Source organism: Pseudophryne corroboree, chromosome 3 (genome assembly GCF_028390025.1).
Source record: "Pseudophryne corroboree isolate aPseCor3 chromosome 3, aPseCor3.hap2, whole genome shotgun sequence".
NCBI lineage: Eukaryota > Metazoa > Chordata > Amphibia > Anura > Myobatrachidae > Pseudophryne > Pseudophryne corroboree.
Window position 1 is genome coordinate 20,429,165 of NC_086446.1, and position 14,374 is coordinate 20,443,538.

Sequence of the window (14,374 nt, forward strand, 5' to 3'; positions counted from 1 at the left end):
AGATTTACAAGACTACCAGGTCTTTTCTCTTATTGTTATGGAACTCCAGCACAATTGTATGAGCCTCCTAGAGCCACTATGAGGATCTTCTGCCTGTAACATCACCCTCTGTTCCCTTAGTGTTTTATGTACACACCAGTACTTAGGATGCCACCAGGTCTTAAACCTCGAGCAGGATGGGATTACACAATTGGCTGGAGACCACAGAATAATTTATAGTAATAACGCTAGGCAGACTGATAGCCAACAAGGGAAGGGCACACCCTGGGTAACTGGCAGGATACGGGTCACAGCAGCAGCGGGTGGGACAATATATGTGGTTAGGTAACTGAGCACAGTGCAGCTAGGTAGGGAGGCTAGCAGGCTGAGCTGTGGTAGAGAAGCACAAAATGAAACAAATGGCAAAGGCAATAACCAAGGATAATATAGAATTAGCAGGAACTATGTTCAGGCATGACAGAAAATCAAAGCACTGGAACAGTATCAGAGTACAGGATTCTGGGACACAGACCAGCAACTTACACTACGGTATAAGCTACAACTGACAGGGTAGAGCAGAGCTGACTAGCTTATAACAAAAAGTAGGACCAATCAGAACCGGATGTAGTTGAAATGCTGGCTCTCGGGATCTTAGTGCTCAGAAGACCGGCGCCGAAATCCAACAGCAGTGGAATCTCGACGCCCTGAATCCCGACCAATGCCCAGTATACCCACTCGGTTGGCTGGTAAATGCCACCAACCGAGTGGGAATAGAACCGAAGAGGAGTGAGCCCGTGTGGTGCCACACTGATGGAATTCCAGCTGCTGTTGGTATACTGACAGCCAGCATGCCGGCTGCCGGTAAATCATATCCAACCCATCAGAACAGCCAGAATGGGAAGGTCCACATAATTAGAAATCTCATACAGCTTCATTGCTGCACATAGCCTAAGCATCCAGACTGTTAGGAAGCCACAGTCGCCATAGCTGTCTGGCATCCTGGTAGCCTAGCAACCAGCGGGACTTTTAGGCATTGCATCCGGATGACAAGGTGTCCCGGTTGCCTAACAACAACTGATACTTGTCGGGGAGACAAGCCGCAGTGGTGGCTTGTAACACAGGTTTGAGAAATTGCATGTCTTCTCCACCTTTGGGAAACATAACTCAGCTTGGGCTCCCCTGGTGCTGTTAGATCCTTTATTGCTGCCGCTTGGCAATCCCTGTGATCAGCTTGACGGAGGGAATCGTATCTCAGCTTGGGCTCCCCTGGTGCTGTTAGACCCTCTATTGCTTCCGCTTGGCAATCCCTGTGATCAGTGTGATGGAGGGGAAACATAACTCAGATTGGGCTCTCCTGGTGTTGTGAGAACCTCTATAGCTGTCACTTGGCAAGCCATGTGATCAGTGTGACGGAGGGAAACATATTGCTAGGAGGGTATAAATCTGCACAGGATATGTTTGTAGTATTTGTTTATCAGTTAAATTATTATTGGACCAACATCAAGCCTACTTAAGCAGAATCAATTCAGCAAAAGGTTGGTGGTGCTCCCAAAAAATAGTTCAGTAAACTATGAAACAGGGGGTGTGGTCTATTGAAATGACAAAGGTAACTATAGGTCTTTTCCAGGGCACACTTAAGAAAATGAGAAAATATAAAAATGTAACTTTTATTGAAATAAAGAGGGGAGCAAACGTTCATATATAGATAAATGCACTAATGCTATGATTCCAGGCAAAATGGTTACATAGGTATTCCCTTAATTATTAGAGTTGCCTGTATCTCCTAACAATGAGAAATATTTGTGGGAATAAAGTCACTCCATTATGCTCAATGTAATTCAATTGTCAGTTAATTCTATGATCTATACCTTGTCTAAGAGTCACAGAATGAATTCTGTGTGGGAGAACAAAATACCTATGGTACATAGTATTCCCTGGTGGTCTCCCATCCAGGTACTGACCAGGCCCTGCAGTGCATAGCCTCCAAGATCAGACGAGGTTGGGCATACCCAGTGCGGTCTGACCATAGGTAGATAGGTCTCCAACACACACAATGTTTCAAGCACACTGGAACCTGTGGGACTTAAATATATCAATATTACTTGATACTGGTGTGTGCCTGAGTTTGTTCTAATAGGTAGCTAGGGGTCAAGAACGTGGCAACTACAATATAATGGAAACTACTGAGGAGGAAAGGGATCTAGGAGTCACTATTTCAAGTGACATAAAGGCAGGAAAGCAATGCAACAAAGCAATGAGAAAGGCAAGTCAGATGCTTGGTTGCACAGGGAGAGGAATCAGTAGCAGGAAAAAATAAGTTATAATGCCACTGTATAGGTTATTGGTGTGGCCCCATCTGGAATACTGTGTCCAGTTCTGGAGAACATATCTCCAGAAAGATATAAATACATTAGAGTGTGTACAAAGAAGGGCAACTAGAATGGTGCATGGCCTACATCACTAAACGTACCCGGAAAGGCTAAAAGATCTTAACATGTATAGTATGGAGGAGAGAAGGGAAAGGGGAGACATGATAGAAACTTTCAAATATATCAAGGGTCTTAACAAAATTCAGGAGGGAAACATTCTTCAAAGGAAGAGAAGTATTAGAACTCGAGGACATACACTGAGACTGGAGGGGGGGAGGTTCAGGGGAAAATTAAGAACAAAATACTTCACAGAAAGGGTAGTGGATAAGTGGAATAGCCTCCCATCAGAGGTGCTAGAGGCTAAGACTGTAGAACAATTCAAACATGCTTGGGATAGGCATATGAATATCCTTACAAAGAATTAAGGTTCAAAAAGGGTTGAGATTGCCTGAAGGATTAAAAAAAAAAAGGGGGCAGACTAGATGGGCCAAGTGGTTCTTATCTGCCATCAAATTCTATGTTTCTATGAGTATTGCTGAATGAGGCAGGTCACAAGACTTGTGTATGGCAATGATAATTTGGACCAATGTGTGACTAAGTTGGTTCCAATGGCGTAGCAAGATGAATGTTGCTAGGTAGTATGTGTCTTGGAGTGTGTGCAGTAGATATATAAAAGTGGGAGCCAAGTCTAAATATTCTGACACTTCTGCTGTTCAGTCATCTGCCTCAACATCGAATGACCGAATGAGAGTGATCAGAAACGGACAGTGGCTCCGATGTACGGGTAGAGTGGTACTTCTGCTGTCCCTACAGGGAGTGGCGTTCTGTTACCATGAGCATTGCAGAACGTCACTGTTAATCGTGGGATGAGAGAGTAACCCCGAAATTGAAGAGAGAATTTAAGGATTGGATTTAAGCTGTACACAAAGGGTAATGCCCAAAATTGTACAGATTGTAACCATATTCAATAATAGCGTATTGCTGAAGTTGAAGAATAAATCCTACTGACGCAAACTATATCTAGACTACACAACACAGACTAAGTGTAACCTGTGGAGCAACGAGCCCCAGCTTGTTCACAACTGTACATAAAATAATAAGTGTGACAGAGAGACTAGCAAGTCCTGGATTGCTCACAAATTGTACAGAAATGCCACAGTAGAAATAATTCTAGGTTCACAAGCATTCCGCATGAGCAATAGGTACTATGAAGCAAAAAGTGCCCCGCCTTTACAACAAATGAGTGTGATAAATAGAGTAGCAAGCCTAACACTTAATGTGCTCAGTAGATGCTGACACGCTATAACACATGAGGCAGTGAGCCCCAATTCAATCACAGCTCACATAGATATCTGAGGCCCAGTTTATTCACAGCTTATGCTGTTAGCTGCCAATTCTCTGGGTAGAAATTCAAAAGAAAAAGCAGTTTCATGCAAGGTAATAAGAGATTCAAATTGGATTCATCAATTAATTTTTGTTATTCATTTATAAGTCCCCTGTATAAATACCCTTCAGATGGTGTTTTGTGAAATGTGAAAATAACAGCATTTGTTTGCAGCAGCTATCAAGGGTTTGACTATTTGATATGGGACAGTCTTAGAAGCAGGACACCCAAATTTCTTGGGACCATAGAGGACAAACAGTGAGTCAGTTTTTCTATGATGAGCGGTCCTCTTCACATAAATCTTCAAAGCCCTCACAACATCCAAGGCCTTTGAAGCAATTGAGGAGTCAGTAGCCACTGGCACCACAATAGGTTGATTGATATGAAAGGCTGAAACAACCTTAGGCAGGAACTGCGGACGAGTCCGGAGTTCCGCCCTATCTTCATGGAAGATCAGATAGGGACTTTTACAGGACAAAGCCCCCAATTCCGACACGCGTCGAGCAGAAGCTAAGGCCAACAAAGTGACCGCCTTCCACGTGATAAACTTGATTTCAGCCTCCTGTAGAGGCTCAAACCAATTAGATTGCAGGAACTGCAATACCACATCAAGATCCCAGGGTGCCACTGGTGCCACAAAGGGAGGCTGGATGTGCAGAACCCCTTTAAAAAAGGTCTGAACCTCAGTGAGGACAGCTAATTGTTTTTGGAAGAAAATGGACAAAGCTGAGATCTGGACCTTGATGGAGCCCAATCTCAGGGCAATATCCACACCTGCTTACAGGAAAAGGAGAAACGTCAAAGTTGAAACTCCACCACAGGAAATTTCTTGGATTTACACCAAGACACATATTTTTTCCAAATGCGATGGTAATGTTTAGTCGTTACCACCTTCCTAGCTTGTATCAGGGTAGGAATCACATCCATCGAGATACACTTCCGAGCTAAGATCTGACACTCAACCACCATGCCGTCAAACGTAGACGTGGAAAGTCTTGATAAGCCCCTGCAGCAGCAGATCCTCCTGAAGAGGTAAGGGCCTTGGATCTTCCAGCAGAAGATCCAGCAGATCCGCGTACCAAGCCCTCCTTGGCCAGTCTGGAGCAATGATGATTGGGAGAACCTTTGTTCTTCTTACAAGTTGAAGAACTTTTGGAATCAGAGGAAGTGGAGGAAATACATACACAGACGTGAACACCCATGGTGTTACCACTGCGTCCACTGCCACTGCCTGCGGGTCTCTTGATCTGGAACAGTACCTCCATAGCTTCTTGTTGAGGCGGGAGGCCATCATGTCTATGTGAGAAACCCCCCATTAACCAGTTACCTCCTTGAACACCTCCGGATGAAGGCCCCACTCTCCTGGATGGAGATCGTGTCCGCTGAGGAAGTCTGCTTCCCATTTGTCTACTCCCGGAATGAAGATTGCTGACATTGCCACTGCATGCCTTTCTGCCCAGAGGAGGATTCTTGACACCTCCGACATTGCAGCCCTGCTCTTTGTTCCGCCTTGTCTGTTTATGTAGGTCACTGTGATCACGTTGTCCGATTGCACCTGAACAGCTCGATCCTGTAGAAGGTGTGCTGCTTGAAGAAGGCAGTTGTACACGGCCCTTAGCTCCAGGATGTTTATTGGGAGAAGGGATTCTTGATACGACCACCTTCCTTGGAAGGTTTCTCCCTGAGTGACTGCTCCCCAACCTCTTAGACTTGCACTCGTGGTTTGAAGGATCCAGTCCTGAACTCCGAACCTTTGGCCTTCCAGAAGGTGTGGTAGTTGTAGCCACCAGAGGAGCGAAATCCTGGCTTTTGATGAGACGTATCCTCTGGTGCAATTGTAGGCGAGATTCTGACCACTGGTCGAAGATATATAGCTGAAAGGATCGAGCATGAAACCTTCCGTACTGCAGAGTCTCGTAAGAGGCAACCATCTTCCCCAGAAGGCGGATGCACTGATGAACCGATACCCGGGAAGGCTTCAAGACATCCTGGACCATTGTTTGTATCACCAATGCTTTCTCCACTGGTAGAAACACCCTCTGAACCTCCATGTCGAAAATCATCCCCAGGAAAGACAGCCTCCCTGTCGGCCCCAGATGAGACTTTGGAAGGTTCAGGATCCCACCGTGCTCCTTGAGCAGACGTGTCGTGAGAGCAATGGATCTTAACAACTTCTCCCTGGACGACGCCTTGATCAGGAGATCGTCCAGATATGAAATTATGTTCAACCCCTGCTTGCGGAGAACCATCATCTCTGCCATCACCTTGGTGAAGACCCTCGGTGCCATGGAGAGACCGAACGGCAGTGCCTGAAACTGATAGTGATCGTCTAACAGTGAAAACCTGAGATATGCCTGATGCGGCGACCAAATAGGAATGTGGAGGTACACATCCTTGATGTCCATGTACACCAGGAATTCCCCCTTCATCAGTCCTGAGATGACAGCTCTCAGAGACTCAATCTTGAACTTGAACTCCCTGAGATAAGGGTTCAAAGATTTTAATTTCAGAATTGGCCGTAACGAGCCATCCGGCTTCGGTACCACAAAAAAAGGTTCGAATAGTAACCTTTGTTCTACTGATGAGGCGGAACTGAAACAATGACCTCGTACACTACCAATTTTCGGATAGCTTCCAGAAGAATTGCTCTGTCGCCTGGTCCTGGTGCAAAAAATACGGTGGACAAAAAATGTAGGGGTCCCCCGTATTTTAAACACCAGCACTGGGCTTCACTAGTCAGAGAGATAATGCCACAGCCGGGGGACACTTTTATATTGGTCCCTGCGGCCCTGGCATTAAATCACCAACTATTCACCCCTGGCCGGGGTACCCTGGAGTGGGGACTCCTTAAATCAAGGGGTCCCCCCCACAAGCCACCTAAGGGCCAGGGATGAAGCCAGAGGCTGTCCCCCCATCCCTGGGTGGTAGATAGGGGGGACGATAGCCTTGTGTCAAAAAATAATATTGTTTTTTGTAGCAGAACTACAAGTCCCAGCAAGCCTCCCCCGCAAGCTGGTGCTTGGAGTACCACAAGTACCAGCATGCGGGGGGACGACGACGGGCCTGCTGGTACCTGTAGTTATACTACAAAAAAAATACCCAAATAAAAACAAAGTAAAATTTTATTAAACATACATGCCCACTTACATACATACTTACCTATGTTGACACGAAGCACTCGGTCCTCTTCTCCTGTAGAATCCACGAGTACCTGTCAATAAAATTATACTTACAAAGAATCCTGTGTAGATCGGTCCTCTTCTTGAAAGTTATAATCGACGTACTTGATTAAAAAAAACAAAACGAAATACCCGGTCCACGCACTGAAAGGGGTCCCCATGTTTACACATGGAACCCCTTTCCCCATCTGGCGGGACCCCCCGTGACTCCTGTCAAAGAGGGTCCCTTCAGCCAATCAGGGAGCGCCACGTCATGGCACTCTCCTGATTGGCTGTGCGCGCCTGCACTTTCAGTCAGGCGGAGTACAGTGGATACAATGTAGCGTACCGCCGCTACATTATATCCAGTGGGGGAACTTTGCGGGCTGCGGTAGACTGCGAGGTTAAGTGGGGTCACTTTGAAGAAAAAACACCAACTCGGTCAAAATCGGGAGCTTAGTAAATATACCCCTATATCCTGTATCCAAGGGTCCAGTCCAGACGACACCCAGATGTGGCTGAAATGACGGAGTAACGACGGGATAGACGGGCTCCGCAGGAGATAGGGCACTCCAAGAAAGCCCCGGACTCCGGGCATGCACTGGCCCCTCCCTCCATGCCCCTCCCCCAGTTAAGGAAACTGTGCCCAGAGAAGATGGACAGTACGAGGAAGGATTTTTGTAAATCTAAGGGTGAGATCCATACCAGCCACACCAATCACACCGTATAACTTGCGATAAACTACCCAGTTAACAGTATGAACAACAACATAGCTCGGTTCAACCGATAAACTATAACATATCCCTTATGTAAGCAATAACTATATACAAGTCTTGCAGAAGAAGTCCGCACTTGGGACGGGCGCCCAGCATCCTCTACGGACTACGAGAAATATATTTACCGGTAAGTAAAATCTTATTTTATCTTACATCCTAGAGGATGCTGGGGACTCCAAAAGCACCATGGGGTCTATACCAAAGCACCAGACCGGGCGGAAGAGTGCAGACGACTCTGCAGCACCGATTGATCAAACATGAGGTGCTCAGTAGCCAGGGTATCAAATTTGTAGAACTTAGCAAAAGTGTTTGAACCCGACCACCAGGGCTGGTGCTAGGGTGTTCGGCGCCCCCCTGCAAACTATAAATTTGCGCCCTCCCATATTCCTATGGTGCGCGCCGGGAAAAGGGGTGTGGTCTCACAAGGGGCATGGCCACACAGTAGTACCCCCATTTAAAATTACGCCACAATGTAGCACAATCTTATTAATCTTATACATAATGCCCCATCCGTAGTAGTAGCGTCCTTATATGTAATGCACCCCAGTAGTAGTAGCATCCTTATACATAATGCCCTTCCAGTAGTAGTAGCATCCTTATACATAATGCCCCCTGTAGTAGTGTCCTTATACATAATGCACCCCCCAGTAGTAGTAGCATCCTTATACATAATGCACCCACAGCAGTAGTAGCGTCCTTATACGTAGTGCACCCCCAGTAGTAGACGCGTCCTTATACGTAATACCCCCCCGTAGTAGTAGCATCCTTATACGTAGTGCACCCCCAGTAGTAGACGCGTCCTTATACGTACTGCACCCCCAATAGTATTAGCGTCCTTATACATAATGCACCCCCGTAGTAGTAGCGTTCTTATACGTAATGCGCCCCCAGTAGTAGCACTGTCCTTATACATAATGCCCCCCGCAGTAGTAGCATCCTTATACGTAATGCCCTCCCCCCAGTAGTAGTAGCATTGTTATACGTAATGCCCTCCCGGTAATAGTAGCGTCCTTATACATAATGCCCCCAAGTAGTAGCATCGTCCTTATACGTAATGCCCCCCCCAGTAGTAGTAGTGTCCTTATACGTAGTGCACCCCCAGTAGTAGTATCGTCCTTATACGTAATGCCCTCCCAGTAATAGTAGCGTCCTTATACATAATGCCCCCAGGTAGTAGTAGCGTCCTTATACGTAATGCCCCCCCAGTAGTAGTAGCCTTCTTATACGTAGTGCACCCCAGTAGTAGTATTGTCCTTATACGTAATGCCCCCAGTCCCAGTAGTAGTAGCGTCCTTAGACGTAATGGCCCCCACAGTAGTAGCGTTGTTACACGTAATGCCCCCCTGTAGTAATAGCGTCCTTATACGTAATGCACCCCCAGTAGTGGCGTCCATAGAGCGCACGCACAGACATACCTCTCTCACACACACACACACACACACACACACACACACACACACTCCACACATATACACACCCACCATACACACACACACACTTCTCTCTCACCCTCCACTTACCTAATTCAGTCTCTCTCTGTACAGCAGCCAGGTCCGTGTAGCACCACCCCTTATGGCTCATCTAGCCACGCCCCCTTCTGTCCCGTACTCGGCACTCTCACACAGATGAGATGAGGCGAGGGAGGAGGCGTTTCATGCTGCAGGTGCCCGCTGCCAGTGTCTGTCATACAGTGACAGACACAGCAGTGGCAGCAGCAGGGGGGACAGGATGGCGCAGCAGGGAAGGAATGCAGAGCAGGGGAAGCGCCTATCCGTCCCAGCGCCTCCCTGCACTGCATCCCTTCGCTGAGCGGGTAACGCGCCGAGACACCTCGGGCAGCCGCCCAAGACGAGCCCACCTTCCTGGTAGAATGGGCTTTCACTGACTTCGGCAACGGCAAACCAGCTGTAGAATGAGCATGCCGAATCGTATTACAGGACCAGCGTGCAATAGTCTGCTTGGAAGCAGGAGCCCCAATCTTGTTGGGAGCCCACAGGACAAACAGAGCCTCTGATTTCCTAATTTTAGCCGTTCTGGTGACATACATTTTCAAGGCTCTAACTACATCGAGAGATTTCGACACAGCCAAGGCACCCGTAGCCACAGGCACCACAATGGGTTGGTTTATGTGAAACGAAGAAACCACCTTCAGCAGAAATTGTTGACGAGTCCTCAACTCCACTCTATCCTCATGGAAAATCAAATAGGGGCTCTTGTGAGACAAAGCCGCCAACTCTGACACCCGTCTTGCGGACGCCAAGGCCAAAAACATGACCACTTTCCAAGTGAGAAATTTCAACTCAACCTTTCACAAAGGTTCAAACCTGTGAGACATAAGAAATTGCAACACAACGTCAAGATCCCACGGTGCCACGGGTGGCACAAACGGAGAATAAATGTGCAGCACTCCCTTCACGAAAGTCTGAACCTCTGGAAGGGCGGCCAATTCTTTTTGAAAGAAAATAGACAAAGCCGAAATCTGCAGTTTTATGGAACCCAATTTCAGGCCTGCATCCACGCGTGCCTGCAAAAAATGGAGGAAACGCACCAGCTGAAACTCCTCCGTTGTAGCTTTCTTGGCTTCACACCATGATACATACTTCCTCCAAATACGGTGATAATGCTTCGCCGTGACCTCCTTCCTAGCCTTAAGGAGAGTGGGGATGACTTCCCCGGGAATACCCTTTCGAGCTAGGATTTGGCGTTCAACCTCCACGTCGTCAAACGCAGCTGCGGTAAGTCTTGAAATACGCATGGCCCCTGCAGTAACAGATCTTCTCTGAGAGGAAGAGGCAAAGGATCTTCTATGAGCAATTCCTGAAGATCCGGATACCAGGCAATCCGTGGCCAATCTGGAACAATGAGTACTGCCTGAACCCTTGTTCATCTTATGATCCTCAACACTACCGACTGAAACACCCTCGGAGTTACCCGGGCGTCCATCGCACTGGCTTGAGGGTCCCTTGACCTGGAACAATACCTCGGAAGCTTCTTGTTGAGGCGAGACGCCATCATGTTTATTTGAGGAATCTTCTGCAAAGATCTCTTGATGAAGACCCCACTCTCCTGGATGGAGATCGTGTCTGCTGAGGAAGTCTGCTTCCCAGTTGTCTACGCACAGAAGGAAGACCGCTGACAGAGCACTCACGTGCTATTCCGCCCAGAGAAGAGCTTTCGTGGCCTCCGCCATCGCCGCTTTGTTCCGCCATGGCGGTTAACGTATGCCACCGCTGTTACATTGTCCGACTGAATCAGGACAGGGAGACCTTGAAGAAAGTGTTCCGCTTGCAGAAGGCCGTTGTAAATGGCTCTTAGTTCCAGAACGTTTATGTTGTCAAAGTCAGAAAAATATCCCTATACACACTGCCATATTTGCACCTCACACTGGTCCGCCTTGCGCATGCGTGCGCTTTCCCGTGATAGCGCATACCCGCTGTTGCGTGCACCCGCTCGCACTCGGTATGCGTATTTACGGTAAAGAGTATGTAGTCGTAGCGTGCGACTCAATAGTTACATATTATCACAATTAATGTAGTTTGTAGATCATGGTCCCTTTGATAGATTCTGAAAGTTTGGTTAATATAGAATGTCCCTGAACGGAGGAATCCCTCTTTGTATTGTAGGAAGGGTCTAACAGGAGTCATACAGCAGTGTTTGGTACCCATCGGAAGAGTATTTAAATAGCAATATTCCGGTGTTGGTTTGGAGCGTATTAATCGCTCGTGCGAATAGTTATGGACATAAGAAGTTTATGTCCATTACTATTATTTACTCTTACTCAGGTATGCGGCGGGAAACCCAGTGTCCCACCCACCTGAGCTGTTTGAAATCGTCACAGCCCACCTGTATGAATCAACCTATGACCTTTTGTTATAATGCGAAGCCGAATTCCTGTGTCCAATAGACGATCAGATTGTAGGGACCATTAGATTGCATTGTGTGTGGAGCATAAAAGACGGGCCTGTGGCATCCAGCTTACACTTCTCTTCAAACGGTTCTCATTGCTGATAATCGGGAAGCTGGATGTCCAGAGGCGCTTGCGATCGTTTCCCCTTGTGCGTAAGTTCTCTCCGTAATCATATTGTCTTACTGTGAGCCATTTCTCTCATATCTCTCTCTCTCCCTCTCTTCTCTTTCTCTCGTATTTTCCCTTGATTAGTATTGTATTGTATTTCTTGTATAGTTATTTTGTTAGGAAGTCTCTGTTATATTGTAGTGTATCATTTGTACTGTGATTCCTTTTTGCAAGTATATTAGTTATAATACATATAATAGGCTTTGGACCCTAAACAAGTATCTGTGTATTTTCTCATAGTGTTAAGTGTTCACAGAGCGTCGGTGACGCTCAAGCAGCTTTGTAGTTAATCAGTTTACACCAGGTTGCACTTACACATTGTCTCTACATAAAGGTATACTGTGTATCTCATTGTTAAAGGTATAGATATCAAGGTATAGTGTTGTGAGCGTCTGCGCCGCTGGTGATCTCCTCGTGGTCTCGAGCGTCCGCTACGCCATAGCGAATCATTACGTTAGTCAACAGCCAATAGCGTGCCTGCCTGTGATCTCTGGGCCGTGAGCGAAAGTGACGCTTGAGCGTCTCGCCTACGGCTGGGCGATCGTTACGCAAGTAGCGTACCCTTACGGTACTTCTTAAGTAAACAGCGTACAGTGTTCTTAGACCTCATAAAGGGTTGTTTATACGATAACAGAATCCAGCTTTATCAATTGGGGGCCGTCCAGTCCTTCACATATCTGCACTAGGTAGATCAGCAGACATTATCCCTCAGCAAAGGGCGGGAGGTTGTCTCGCAGTGCTGACGGGATAAGCGTCTGCTTCGCTTAGATAAAGAGTGCTGAAGGAATCCGGGAACCGGAGGTAAGAACAAAACGCTTGTGTCTTTTAAAACTGTATTTTTCTTCTGTCTTGCGTATACACGCACGTATACATCTGTATTTCCTTTTCATTTAAAATTTTCGTATATCACTATCCTGTTTGCCAGTTTTATAGTTGATAGAAAAGTGCTAAAAGAGATTTGCTGTTATTTCATAGTTTAAGAATAGAGGTAATAGTTAAAGTATAGACCAACACACGGTTTGCCTGGGAGATAAGGCGAAGTCAGTGTGGTGTGCGGTAGATGATCAGGGATCATCTACATTGATAAAAGTATAAATTGTGTTACGGTGGATCTTTGCTTTGCGTACACGTGTCCGTAACTGAGACTTGCGTACGCAATCCAAAGGCCGAGGCACGCAGCGTACATTACGCAGCGTACATTACGCAGCGTAGCGTCCGGTTACGCCCACGTAGCTCAAGTCACGATAAGTTGAATTTTAACGCAAGAGCGATAAGACACGCAAAGCGATAAGTAACGCAACGCGGTAAATAGCGCAACAGGCGATAAATAACGCAAGTCTATTTTGGAAATCCGAAATTTAAATTAACAGATCCTGCTCCTAATTGGTAACACAGCTGGGCTAAAGAAAATTTCTGCGCAGAAATAGAAATAGAAGCAAACGTGTACATGTGGTGAGTGAGTGTGTTTTTTATTATTACATAAGTTTATATAACTTAGAGGTTGAACCAAAAAGAAATCGGGTACTCGTGAGGAACATACGTGTAAGTGACATATACGGTGGCTAGGGAGGCATCCTTGGTTAAATAATATAAGAGCATTAGAGTATAGCGGACCATAAGGTAACAGACCAGGAGGTCATAAGGAGACAAGAAAGTCCGCTATAAAGGTAAGAGGCACAACCCCGGGGGTTGGTGCAGAACCCATATAGGCCATACAAGCTCTTGCTGAAGGAATTTGCAGCCGAAATTTTCGATTCCATTGATCTCTCTGTACATAAGAAGTAGTCTTATGTACTGAACAATTGTACCGCACGTCATTGTGTGCATTAGTAAACCTGACCAGTATCATTTTTCGTACAAAGGTCATAAACGCTATTTGTACATTCTGACGTGATTTGTGTAATTTTTTATTTTTGGAAGGGAAGTTCGCTGGTCACTCAGGAACTGTCTAACAACCCCACCTTTACTGGAAAGAGTAAGTGTTCTTCGGATAACCCTCGCATGTTCCAGTAAACAGAAGGTTTATAGGGGCCCTGTGTCGAGTGCGCCAGCACCATATCGGTGTGACCAGGTCGCATTGGTCGGCGTGGGCGAGTGAGTGGGGTACTCGGTAAACCGCCACCGTCGGCCTATTTGGAATAATTTGGTTTGCTGTAAGGGTTCGCTGAAGACCTTGATATAAAGATCAAAGGAGTAGTAAGCAACACCTGCAGATTATGGGGGCCAGTTGTTCAGGTAGGGGGTGATCAACCTCGGTTCGGGTTGATTCAGAGAACCGACCAGTCGGGTCGGCAAGGTACATAATGTGTGAGAAATACGGAAGTCACACAGAAGTTTTATGTGATGAATGGGAGAGAATGACTGTACAAGACAGGGAGAGATTCCCAAGAATAGGTAGCTTCAGCCCAGAAGTGTTACAAAATTTAAGGAGGAGGATATGTCTCATAAAATCAACAAAGAGACGAATTCAGCATCATGATTATTTACAGTTGTGGCAACAGGAAGGTGAGATACAGAGAGGTTTGGCTCTGGCGGCGGGATCTGGGGCAGTCAGGAAACTGATAGCCACAGCCCCACCGCCACCATACATTGCAGGAGAGAAGTTGATTGCGGAGAAAAACGCACTGGGGTGT

The 14,374-nt window shown here is 46.5% G+C and overlaps 1 protein-coding gene and 1 pseudogene across 2 annotated transcripts in view; both read right to left on the reverse strand.

The window, feature by feature from the left end:
* The window catches only part of LOC135054547 (zinc finger protein 585A-like), an 87,532-nt gene that overhangs the window by 8,747 nt on the left and 64,411 nt on the right, over positions 1–14,374 (reverse strand). The window lies entirely within an intron of this gene.
* On the reverse strand, positions 1,892–2,010 carry LOC134898506 (5S ribosomal RNA; annotated as a pseudogene).